Source organism: Idiotropiscis lumnitzeri, unplaced genomic scaffold (assembly GCF_059441095.1).
Source record: "Idiotropiscis lumnitzeri isolate Australia: NSW breed Sydney's pygmy pipehorse unplaced genomic scaffold, RoL_Ilum_1.0 HiC_scaffold_146, whole genome shotgun sequence".
Taxonomy (NCBI): Eukaryota; Metazoa; Chordata; class Actinopteri; order Syngnathiformes; family Syngnathidae; genus Idiotropiscis; species Idiotropiscis lumnitzeri.
This window is the reverse complement of record NW_028283684.1, coordinates 51,099-58,477: the sequence shown is the minus strand read 5'-3', so window position 1 is coordinate 58,477 and position 7,379 is coordinate 51,099. Positions and strand designations below refer to the sequence as shown.

General features: G+C 40.2%; 1 long non-coding RNA gene across 1 annotated transcript; it reads right to left on the bottom strand.

Moving 5' to 3' along the window:
* Positions 1–1,278: 1,278 nt before the first annotated feature.
* LOC148315069 (uncharacterized) lies at positions 1,279–2,907 on the bottom strand. The gene is made up of 3 exons (XR_015841302.1): positions 2,772–2,907; positions 1,994–2,113; positions 1,279–1,393 (listed from the first exon to the last, which is right to left on the bottom strand). It is a non-coding gene; the product is annotated as an uncharacterized LOC148315069 (long non-coding RNA).
* Positions 2,908–7,379: the final 4,472 nt, after the last annotated feature.

Sequence of the window (7,379 nt, the reverse complement as noted above, 5' to 3'; positions counted from 1 at the left end):
TTAAAATAGATTTAAAAAAAAAAAAAACAATTATTCAATCAATGTCAGAAATTAATCTTTGAGACAATCTTGTGTACACAAAACATAAAAATAGGAAATCCACAATTTTTAAATCTTCTAAATAAAATCATACAAGAAATTTCTATTGGAATCAGACCCTATTAACAGCTTGTCTTTGAGACTTCATGGTCTATATTTTCATTTGTACAGATTCAACGCATGAATAAAAGTAATCACCGTATTTTCGCAGTCATAAGCAAACAAAGCGCCCTGTCAGTCGATGCGTCCATTAAATGGACAAAGTACCACTCACGTCCATCAGCCCTTGTCATCAACGAGCTGTTGGAAGTGCATGTTAGCACACCCTGCTGGGCAAAGAGTGAGTTGTCCATGCTTACAATCGACCGTGACAAATACACCATCTGACTATAATGTTTGGGTGATGGTGTTGGAAAAAGCTGGACAAAGGGCAGCTGTCCACAATGTTTTAGTCTGTCTTATCATTTATGTTATTGCAAGCAAGAAACGTCCCAGGTTTAGACAACAGACAAAAAGTCCAAAGCATAACAGCACATCTCTTTAAACAGCCATGCAAATCTCTCTAAACAGCTATGGGATTGTGGGTCTCTGCTCCCAGAATGCATTGCTTGAATTAGCTAAGGCTGAGTGGCTTTTGTATTATTTTCATTTTTTTTGGGTATATTGATGGCATGAGAGATACATGTTTGTGTTAATCTTATTTCTATGTTTCATTGTTTGCTTGTATGATGAGTTTTTTATTTTTTGTGTGTGGTGAGCAGCCAAGTCCCTCCCCTGACGTTGCTTTGTAGGCTATTGCCAATGCACCTAATATTGGCCTGAGCCATTGTCAGCTATTGTCAATAGAGACTTGGCGTCTGCTGCAACAATGGGGTGATTGCTCATGTTATTGGGGCATAGTAGGCTGCTATTGGCTGTGTCAGTGTGGGCAGCTCTGCCAAGTTCATGCTATGCTAACAGCAGCTGTGCTATCGTCTTGTCAGGCGGTGCGTCCAGTATATGTTACAAAGACAGAAATAGCGGCCTCAACAGGTGTTGCGCCCTTTGACACGGCGCGTCTTTTGGGTGCGAAAATACGGTATACATTTTTGCTTAGAGAATGATTTTTCCCCTAACACTTATGGGATGAGTATGTGTTTATTTTTTTAAATAAAAACAAAAATAAGATAACATCTCAATCTTTGCCTCACCTCCAAGTTTTTTCTTGCCGGCGGAAGTCAAACAAAAAGACAGTGCCTCTTCCATCCATCTTCCTGCGTTGAGATTTATCAGAATCTATCAATTTTCCTCTGTACTCCATAATAAAGAATAAAGTCGTCTTTCCTGAAAGGGGCCTTGGTAAATACTCCTCGACCTAGTTAACAGGGAAATCAAGATAGCTTCGTCATATTTTTAAGCACACAAATAAGGAGTCATCATATTCATTTGGGCCACTATACTAATGTAGGGTGGTTTGAAACATTGCTTCTTGTGAGGGATAGAGCAGAGCCCTTCTTTATGATTTTAAAGGAACAGACCAGCCAAAATTCATTTTCCAGCATTGCATTAGCCAGTATGTATTAGGACTGAAAGTACAAATGTCAATGGCACCTGGTTACGTAAAAAAAAAACTTTAAGATTATTTAGTTTCATAACAATGACATACACTGTATACACAGTCATATTGGATCGCGTCACGTGATCTCTGTGACGTATAACGTGCTTTACACTAGACTATCAATATCGGACTTGTTCACCGGTCTATTGTGGTATAAAAATGCCGGAGGGCGTCATCAAGTACAGCCTTAATTTAGATAGAACTCCTACCATCAGGTTTCACGCTCACTGAAATAACTTGAAACTGACAAAAGAAAAGGTCAAGACACTCTTAATGTAAAATAACCACTTAAAAAACGATGTCAGCTTGGTTATCAGAAAACAATAATATATCTTAGCAAAAGCGTTAACATCATACCTTTAAATGAGTTTATATACTTCGCTTCTAACTCTGCAGTCTTGTCCAGACCCTTGACTGCATGTTCAATAGTATCCTGCTTTGGGGACTTCCTGCATCTCAGGGAAGGCATTGTTTATTCTATAAAGAAAAAAGACAGTTTTGTGTTGAGAATTATTAATACTATAGGCTAAATGGAGTTTTAACAATATCAGTGTAAGAAAAATAAATTATAAATTAAAAAAATATCAATCCCTCCATCCCAATTAACGATTTCAACCATAATAGTTTATATTGAAGTTTAAACAACAGACAGACAGATTTATGCAGTGTGACTACAAAAATCTTACCAAAATTGCATTCACAGTAACCTTTGCTTTAAGAATCATGTAATTAACCAGTGAACATCGTGTCTTACACAAAAATTAATGACAGAAATTATCATGGTACTTGCATTCTGTTGTTCTATAACAAAAGTGCAAGCTGTTAGCTCCGCAAAGCTAACGCAACAAGCTAGCGTCCCTCGTGCTCACATTCAATGCAAACCTGACCACCGGATGAAAATACGCGTCGGTTTAGTTCTTTAAATGAGTAAAAGCACCATGACGTTTTATAATTATTCAATGCTTAACTGGAGCTCGTCAATTATGTCGATGTAGGAGCACATGTTTGCTAGGCCAGTGTTGTAGGCCCACATCCATGGTGCTACTTTGTATAGTGTTTTCCACACAACTATCTCTAACCATGAACAAATGCACTCGAGGCATGTTTTGAATAAAAACAAACGAAAAACACTTACCTCTCCGTTTCAACAGCAGTTCGAACTTCGAAGTGGTGATATTCTCCAGCGTTAAGCACCTGCTCGAACTGCGAATAGGTCAAATTCAACAGCGTCTTTTTTCTGTCTTAATAAGGACGCGATGAGAGGAGGAGCGCTTGCCTTTCCGTCAGCACGCCCCGCGCGGGTGGTGCTGCTTTATCACTCTCTATCTGTGCCCGCCCGCCGGCATGTCGATAGAAAAATAATATTCCTTCAAACATTACTTTCATCTTCTTAACGTTTTGTAGTGAATTTAACAGGTTCACCACTTTTTTCAAATACACCAATGGAAAACAGGTCTTAATTGAGGAAACATACAAAGAGCGTCTCACAAACACCTTATGATGAGCAATGTAATTTGATCACGTTTTTTGTCACTGCCTGGACGTCGGTTCACTGGCCTGGTGGCAGTGGCTTGTAGACACTGTCACTGAGTGGGAACGGATCTCAAGGTGGGTCAAACTAACCCAAGCAGTGGATCGGTCCGTTTTTTAAATTTATTAATTTTTTTATTTTATGTATTTATTTATTATTTAATACAAGGGCTTCGGCTCACTACCAGTGGGCGGGACCAAAGAATTTGGGTTTCCTTTGAGCTAGGAGGCAGTCAAAGGCAGTCCAATCCCCGGCAACATAAAGCGCCTAGCTCTGGGGACATGGAATGTCATTTCTCTGGTAGGGAATGAACCCGAGCTGGTGTGTGACTAGACCAGTGGTTCTCAATTATTTCCTGTCATGCCCCCCCTACCAAGAAGAAAACAATTCGCACCCCCCCCACCACAATTTTTTTTTACATTTCGTACTAATGTACATGTTCTTTGCATATTAATGTTAGATTGTCAATAAAATATCTTACCTTAACAAAGCTAAATTGATAAAAAAAAATATCATTTTGAGAACGACTATTGTGAGGATCTCGAAACTCAGTACTCTGTGGTGCTAATATTGATGAGATGATAAATATGTTGAAGCCACAGAACAAAAAGATTAGATATTGTTTGGAAATTAATGACGTACATAACAAAGGAATATCAGCCTTGATTGGAGTACATTACTGCATTTAAATTTTTAATAAAAATGAAACAATTATTGATGTTATGACCACTATGAAGAATTTAAAAAAACAATATATAGGGATAATTATAGTTTTCATTTTGTTATGTTTAGTCTGTTCATGTTGCATTATTTTTATGACAAAGATGATGGTTAATCGTAGGTTTGTTGCCCAAATGTACCGTTACAACCTGATTAATGTTGAGAATGACGAACTCAAACTGGACACTAAAACGTAAAAACACATGGACTTCTTGCCCCTGTCCACACACGTGCACACACACACACACCATACACGAAGATCCGGGAGGTAAGGACGGCTGTCCTCTCCTACAACGAGGCAAGGGCCTCCACCAAGTCACCCCAGGGACAAGTTTTATTCCCTGATGGTCATCAAATTATGAGGATCTCATTCTACGCCGGAAGGGAGGAGGGGAATTTTTCCCTAATGTGAGGTTTTCGCTCCTCCACTGATGATCACACTGTTGTATGATTTCATTATGATGATCTGTCTTAAAGCCGTAAGGACATGATTTTTAAATCCACAACAGGGGGGAAATGTAAGATGGGCTGAGGATAGGTAATCAGTTTGTGTATTCATAATCATGTTTTTATACACTCATTAATGTTTAACACACACAGAGACACTTACTTGTTATTTTAACACACACACACACAGACACCCCATCCTGAAGATGTGTTTAGTTAAACTGACCTTGGGTTATGATTTTCTGCCTGCTGGAGTCCCTGGTGATTAGTTATTGATGCTTTAGTTAAACTGACCTTTATACCGTGAGTTATTGATGTTTTCTGTCTCTTGGTGATTAGTTGTTGATGCTTTTCTGTCTTCTGGTGATTAGTTATTGATGAGTTAGTTTCAATAAAAAGGCAGAACGGAGGGTGAGAGTCAGAGGGTGTGCGGGATTGAACTGGCAAGACGGCTGTTTCGCCTCCTGGCTCCCTCTCCCATTCTGAATGGCACAAAACGAAAACTTTAGTAAGTTATTTCAGTCTAAAAAAGGCGTCAGGGCATTTTTAAACCGGACAGTAAGTCGTCACTGTCTTGGTTCCTTTTTGTGCCTTGACCCATCCCGGAATTATTGAAAGGATGCAGTCCTATTTACAGGCCCCAGTGACACCCCAGGTTTCTGTTGTTTGTACGAGGGCGCTTAATAGGTACTGCTATTCACAATCGTCTTAGGCTGTTTCTTTGCAGAAGTTTATGGACAATGTGTAGTGCTGTAGGATGCAGTCTAGAGCATTCTTGACATTGAAGCTTTTGTTTCCAGCAACTGCTAATGCGACCGTGCATCAAACATGCAAAACACAGACCCTTGCTCCTCAAGAAGTCAATCTTATCCTTGTGATGCTTTCTCCTAAATTCCTTACAAATTGTGAGACTGTTGCTCTCCATTACAATTAGCACATGGTTTGGCAATAGCATCCACTGAAACAGGTTCTGCCTTTGGCGTGGTGGTTTTGTTGTTTTCCATCTTGGCGGGCACAATGACTGTTGTGAAGACTTTCTTTGATTTTGGTGTTTCTGTGTGTTGTGACTTTGTTTTCTGTTTTATAGAATCTTTCGTGCTTGTCAACAAAGTCAACAAAATCCTTAAACTTCACTCTTCTATGTGTTCTTTCTTGGAGATTGCAGGCAAATTTTCTCCAAGATTCTATAAGTCTGTATGGAAGTTTGTTTGCCAATGCCTTTATATTAGCCATGTTGTCCAAGTCCTCCATATAATTAACATCTGCCATTATGTTCAAACAGCCCATAAGGAATAATGTGAAAGACTGAAGTGCAACACCATCTTCAGACTTGATTGTTGGCCAATCCATGGCTTCCTTTAAATATGCTTCTGCTATCATGAAGTCATCACCATAAAACTCCTTCAAGATTTGTTTTGCTTTGGTATATCCTGTCAGAGGTTCCATATGGATGCAGCTCTTCACCAACTCATGTGGTTGTTCACTAGTATACTGCAACTAAAATTGAAGATGATCACGGTTATCACTTGTACGGCCTTCAATCCCATGTTCAATGGCACCTATACAGGTTTTATAATGCAGAGGGTCGCCTTTAAACGTAGGAATGGAAAGTTCGGGAAGTAGCGATGCTTTTTGACTCTTTGCTAAGTATTCTGCGACACTGGCTTGCTGTGAGATTGCTTGGCAAAGGCCATCAAGCACATGTCCCTGTTGTTCTCTACTTTCTGTCTGATGTGGAAATCTAGCCATTGGAATAGTCGAAGTGGGAGCATTTCAGGTCAACACTGCTTGTTGCTCTGATAGGCTGTGATGGTAATTGAATGTTTTTCCTTGTTTAAATTGTAACACACTCATCAGGAATGTGGATACCATCCTCCTGGGTATTTTCATATCTTCTCAAGACATCCAATTTAGCATCAGACTCAGGGAGTGCCGTTTGCATTGCATGCATTTCCTTCTTTGCCTTAATTGCAGCTTCTTCTTGCTCAAGTGCCAACCTTTGTTGTAAATCAGCAGCCTTTGCCTTTAAACATGCTCGTTCCATTTGAGCCTTTAATTTAATTGAAGACGTTGACAGAAGTGAGCTTCTGTCTGTTAGATTCTTTACTTCTACTTCTATGGGTGTAGTTAGTTGATGCAGATCTACTATCATCAGGTGATATTTGTTTATTGCATCCTTCCTCTGCACGTTTCAAAACGTCCTTCTTCCATTGCTCACATTTCCATTAATTACATTTTTTGGATCAAACCAGTTATTTTGGTCATCGACAAAATCCTCTTCAGTCTTTAAATTTTGCACACCGGAATTGAGGTCCACAAATTCTTGCTCCATGCCGCTAAAGCAAACACAAAGCTCAGTTTTTTACAGCGTCAACATTTGCATCATCCTCCATCAATTGTTCAATTTGACGTTGCATGGAGGTCAATTGAGCAAATTTGCACCTGCGTGCCTGCATCCGTTTAGGCTTGTGATCTTCTACAGCTTTTCTCCGTCATTTTTAATGTCCGCTTTCCACTGTCTTGTTCCTCCATGTCAATCCACAATCAAGCAAACAAAAACGTCAAACTGACTGTAGCGTCTCAATTTGTAGGTCAGCTGAATGACGATCAAAGTTTTAAGCAGTTTACTCACGCACCTGTTACGTGCACGTCCTTGTTAACTCGCGATGCTTGTCAAGTATGGACGCATGCTAACAGCTAGCAGCTCATTGTCCCGACTGGAAAGTTGCTCCTTAGCTGTGATGTGCCTAGGGTTACACTATCTATCATTAACAAACACAGCCAGCCCTCCTCTTTCCTCTTACCGCTTTCCAGTGTCCTGTCCGCAAGTAGTATTTGGAAGCCGTCAAATTCCACGACGGTGTCCGGCGTTAAGGTCTGTTAGCCATGAATCCGTGAACATTAGCAAGCTAGCTCATTGGAAGTTCCTCTCGTGCCGCGTCCATTTTCTTGGGAAGGTATCTAACATTTCCCATAAAAACGGACAGGAGGACGGGGTGGTCACGCCTCCTCTTTGCCTGGCGTTTCGCCCCCGCGCGACATCCC